Here is a 6,021-nt window from a genome sequence, read left to right on the forward strand (position 1 = left end):
AAAAAAAAATGATGACAGGGAGAGAGGAGAAAGACCAGAATAAAACAATACATACATGCAAAATGGCATCTTGATCACATGGGAATTGTGCTATAATTGTGGATTTTCTCATGAGTGTATAGCAGCTAAAGGGTGTGTGTGTGTGTGTGAAATCACAAAGGTGGGTTACATGAAGTTCCAGGGATCACCTTGGGGAAAAAACAGTTAAGAAAGTGAAATAATAAAAAATAGGGAAGGGAATACAGGGAAAACATAATAATCTCTCTGTCTCCTTTGCTCTAATTCTAGGGACATTGTCTTCAAAATTCAACTCAAGCATAAAATCCCTGTTTTCAGAGCTAAATTTGATTTTCACTGATAGGAAGGGATGGGGTTTGCAGAAGTGGCACTGTATTTTTTCCAATAGTTAATAAGTTGGTGATTTTAAAAAAGGATTCTTCTAATATTCAATGCTTTTGGTTGTAGTTAATGAGACATAGTATTTTGGAATTCACAGAGAGCTGATGTGGCAATGTGGATTAATGTGCTGAAAAGTTGATTTGAATTGTAAGGTCAGCAGTTGAAGCTCACCAGCTGCTCCTAGGAAACCCTATATAGGGTCACTTTGAGTCAGAACTGACTTGACGGAACTTAACAACAATAACATTGTCAGCAACAAAACTGCAATATTTTAGCTAACATTTAAATAGTCAGCTACTGCATTTTCCAGGAATAGATGAAGTCTGTGTGTCAAACTAGACTCTGGAAAATTTGCTAAGAACCAAGAAAGAATTGAGTCTTCCAAGGAGCTCTGGTAGCGTAGTTGTTACGAATCGGGCTGCTCACCGCAAGGTCAGCAGTTCGAAACTACCAGCTGCTCCGTGGGAAAAAGATGAGGCTTTCTGCTCCCGTAAAGATTTACAGCCTCAGAAACCCTGTGCAGGGTCGCTATGGGTCGGAACCGACTCGACGGCGCTTAACAACAACATAAAGCATCAGATTCTTTGTTGCTGTTGAGTGGGTTCCAACCATAGAGGCCCTGTGTAAGGTTTCCGAGGAACAGCTGGTGGGTTGAACTGATGACCTTGCACTTAGCAGTCCAGTGCTTCTCCTATAGTGCTAGTCCAAAACGCTTTTCTCTTTTAAAAATATTTTATTGTAATTTTGGAGGTAGTTTACATAGCAAATTGGTTTCTCACAATAACTGTTTCTAAAGTTATATCTATTGCAGTTTTTATAATGTGTCAGATTATCATTATTTCAATTCTGGTTGCTCTGTCTTAAATTAGCTTCCTGTCCCCCTTACCTTCTCATTTGCGGTCTAGGATAAATGGTGAGTATTAGGTCTCATTTACTTGGTTATTTAGAGGGGCACAGAACTCATGGGTGATGTGAGTCACTGTGTCTTTTGGTTGATAGGTGCTCTCCAGAAATGGTTTGAGTTCTGAGTTCAAAGGGCATTTCAGGGTAATAGATTCTGGGATTCCTCTATTTTCTATCATCCAGCAAGTCTGGCACTTTGAGGACTTTGAGTTTTGTTCTACAGTTTCCATCATTCTATTTAGTACCATATGTCCTTGTGTGGTGCTATGGGTTAATGCGCCAGACTGCAAAGCCGTTTGAACTGCAAGGTCAGCAGTTCAAGCTCACCAGCCGCTCCTCGGAAACCCTATACAGGGTCACTATGGGTTGGAACCGACTCGACGGCACTTAACAACAACAACAATTGTATCTCTGGTAGCTTAGTGGTTACGAATTGGGTAGCTAATCTCCCGCTCAAGAGTTCGAAACTACTAGCTGTTTCACGGGAGAAAGAGTTTTCTGCTCCTGTAAAGATTTACAGCCTCAGAAACCCTATATAGCGTCCCTATGAGTTGGAACCAACTGCACGGCACATAACAACAAAAATTGTATCTCTGGAGTCCTGGTGTGACGGTGGATTAATGCGTTGGACTGCAAGGTCAATTTGATCTTCAAGATCGGCTGTTCAAGCTCACTAACAACTCCTTGGAAACCTTACACAGGGCTGCTATGATTCAGAACCGACTGGATGGCACTTAAAAACAAGACTGTTGTATTCGTGGTCAGAACAGTCTGCAGTGATAGTCAGGCACCATTGAATTCTGGTCTCAAGGAAGGAGATCTGTGGTTCATGTAGACTATTAATCCTATAGACTAGTTTCTTCTTTAAGTCGTTGTTTTCCATTTTTTTCTCTTTTGTATCAGATGGGAAGTGATCAATAAAATTATATACCAAGAATAAATTATATCTTAGATGACCACTTGCAAGCTTTTAAAACCCCAGATGCTACTCACCAAACTAAGATGTATAAAATAATGTACATACAAAATATAATAATAGACTCTGTTATGCCAATTTACCAAGCTGACCTGAGAATATGGTCCTAAACCCATTGGCCAGTTCCATGAGGGTTTTAGTTATGGTTGTTATATCTAGGAAGTATCAAATACTCTGCCCCCATCTGCTGTATTCTCTATATGAATCTATGTATGCACATTGTAGTGGTTACGAATTGGGCTGTGAACCCCAAAGTCAGCAGTTTGAAACTACCAGCCACTCCGTGGGAGAAAGATGAGGCTTTCTGCTCCCGTAAAGATTTGCAGCCTTGGAAACCCTGTACAGGGTCCCTATGGGTTGGAACCGACTCCACGGCACTTAACCACAACAACAACAATGCACATTTGATTACAGAAACCATACACACACACACACACACCTGTTTATTCAGATGTGCTTGTCTATATACATATCAGCATTCATATCTACCTATAAAATAGCACATGTATTTTTTTTAACACACATATTTCTGTTAATATTGTTGCAAATTTTTATGTTTTGCCACTTAATAAAATTGTCTTTATTCTTGGGTACTTCTAGTTAGTGAAATACTAGTTAGTGTCAACTTTTACCTTGATAAAGTTGGGCTTATTTCACTAACTCAAGTTTTGGTGATGGGTGAAGCAATACTAACTAAGTGTGTATAGCATAACACTTCTTCTGTTCCTTTCAGCCACTGTAATACACAATCGTCAAAACAACCAGCCAAGTATCAAACGTTTTGCTTTCCAAGTTCTGTTGTTCTTTCCTCTTACAGAATTCCATGATTTCATGAGTCTGGAGTTATTGTAACCAATCCTACTCCTGACACTAATCTGCAAAAAAAAATAAATAAATAAAAAAATTGCGCCAAACCATCCCTCCTACTCAAACAGGTTCAAGAATTCATTGCAATGACCACACAGAACTCAGGCACCATACTTGCAGTTACGGGGTTTACTAGGGAAGTGGAAAGGTTACAATGCAGGATCAGAATTGCACAGAGCAGAGTTCTGGACAGCCAGGACAGCCTCTCCTCAGCTTTGCCCACCAGGAGGACTCTATGCCTGGGCTTTATTACAAAGTTCTTTTAGGGCTACTGATCAATGTTCATAGGGCATAGCACTCCACCGTAAGCTTCAGCCGAATGACACTCATCTGACCATAGTCTTTGCAACTCCTACCAAACAATTTTTTCCTGAGGGATCAGGATAAGAGAAGGAGGAGGAAGATGTTGATGGATTATATGATTCAGTTGCGAGTAGTTGTTAACAGGGTTAATGGAAACTTGGAATTCTGATGTGGGTATAAAATTAACCACCTAGGAGTCCCGGTGTGGCGCTGTGGGTTAATGCACCAGACTGCAAAGCCATTTGAACTGCAAGGTCGGTGGTTCAAGCTCACCAGCTGCTTCTTGGAAACCCTCTACAGGGTCTCTGTGGGTCAGAACCAACTCAATGGCACTTAACAACAACAACAGAAGTAGGAAGTGTGGTCTCACTATCATCAAAGAAGAGCCTGGAGTGCAGTGTGTCCTTTAGACCCTGAGATTCCTGCACATTGAATGTCTTTGACCCAGAAACAGAAAGCTGTGACACCAGAAAAGTGATAGAGGAGGAACAGCAGCAGAACCAAAAGCCAGACCACAAGACAGAACGATGGACTTCCCAGCCCCCTAAGCAAGTAAGCTGAGTGGCTTTGGAAAGGAGGTTTTCTTGCAGAATAGGGTGCCTCACGTACTTGATTGGGATAATTAGATTTGTTGATCCATGAAGCTAGAGCCAAATGCCTTCAGGATGAGACTTAAGGTGTAATGGAGCTCCTGTAAGTATTTATCAGAAGCCCTACAAGAGCGGTGTAACAGTGCCTGGGCAGACATAGGCTGGTTTGTGGGCATGACTGAACAAAGAGTGTCCTGACTGGAGGAACTGTGCCCTGAGCATTTCTCATCCTGCATTGTAACTTCTTCACTTTCTTAATAAACTCATAAGTATGGGGTCTGGATTTCATTGACCATTGCAATGAATTATGGAATCCAAATGAGAAGTAGAGTGTGCTATCAGAGGGATGGTTGATGACTTTTTTTTTTTTTTTTTTTAAGATTGACATCAGGAGTGCAACTCATTGCAATGGCTCCAGAATTATGGGATCATGACGTTTTGTTGGAGAAAGGATGACGGTACATTAAAAGTAAAACTTCTGATTCTTGGAAGGTTGCTTTGGTGATTGCTAACTGCAGCGCTGAAAGGAATGTAAGTGATCTTATGCCGTATACACTGGCATTCAGCATTGCCTCACCCATCATCATAACTCTCAACTGTCTACTACCTAGAAAGTGATTCCCCTTCCTTCATCTTCTCATACCTGATAACCACCAAAGAAACTTCTGTTCTGTATTGTTGTCAAGTGTGGTTGAGTTGACTCTGACTCTTGTATAAGGTTTCTAAGGAGCAGTTAGTAGGTTTGAACAAGTAACCTTATGGCTAGAAGTCCAGTGCTTATCCTATAGTATGTTCTGTATGTAAACCTGTAAAAATGTTGTGGAGGTGACATCTGACCTTGTATAACTTCACAAAAGGGGGAGAAATCACCATCATCGACATTAGCTGCCCAAGACCTGGTCCTATGAGGCAGAGATCTGACAGACTTCCACCCTCCAACCTTTTCCCAGATTTGACACCAACCATATCTCCCACAGAACTTTCTACTTCTCTACTCAGTTCAATAATTAATTGTAATCATCACACAAAACTCACAGGCATCACTCACAGTTATGGGTTTTATAAGGGACGGTGTTGTTGTTACGTGCTGTTGAGTTTGTTCTGACTCATAATGACCCTGTGCAGGGTTTCTGAGGAGCAGTTGCTGAGTTTGTACTGCCAGACTTGTAGTTCAAATGATCTTGCGGTCCAGTGCTTATCCTACAGAGCCACACGAGGAATTAACAGGTTACAGTTCAGGATCAGAACTGCTCAGCATACAGTTAGTTGATCAGGACAGCCTCATCTCAGTCATGCCCACAGGCCCAACTCTCTCTCTGGCTCTAGACCGTCAGTCAGGCACCTGCCCTCCTGGGGCAAGTATTACATAGATCTTTAAACTCTGCCCAAAGGGACCTCATTCCATCAGCAAGCCCCCTGTGTGAAGACACTCAGTATCCCTCTATGAGATGAGAACCCACCACAACATCTCCTAAGGGTCTTCTACCTCTGCTGCCTCTGCTGTTGTTTCTTCTCACTGTCTTTTTCAGTCTACTGTGTCATAGCTTTCTGTCTTCTAGATTGAGGAGGTTCAGTATAAGAATCTTGGGTCCAAGAAATGGCTCCACTCTTGATGGAAACATTCCACATTTCTTGATGATAGTGAGATCAAACTTTCTACCTCTTGGATGGGTCATTTTAAACCTAGTGTGTTGTCAAAACTAACCAAACCCCTCAATAAAGTTCCATACACCTTATTTGCATGACCCCACCCCACAAGATAACCTTTACCTTACTCACTTGAGGATATAAGCAACTTACATTTGCATAGTTCTACTAAAGCCAGTGAGGATGAAATAGAGGAATTCTACCAACTTCTTCAATCTGAAATTGATAAAAAATGCAATCAAGATGTATTGGTCATTACTGATGATTGTAATGTAAGGGTTGGGAGCAAAGAGGAAGGATAAATAGTTGGAAAAATATGGCCTTGATGATAGAAAA

This window comes from Chrysochloris asiatica, unplaced genomic scaffold (genome assembly GCF_000296735.1).
Source record: "Chrysochloris asiatica unplaced genomic scaffold, ChrAsi1.0 scaffold00082, whole genome shotgun sequence".
Classification (NCBI taxonomy): Eukaryota; Metazoa; Chordata; class Mammalia; order Afrosoricida; family Chrysochloridae; genus Chrysochloris; species Chrysochloris asiatica.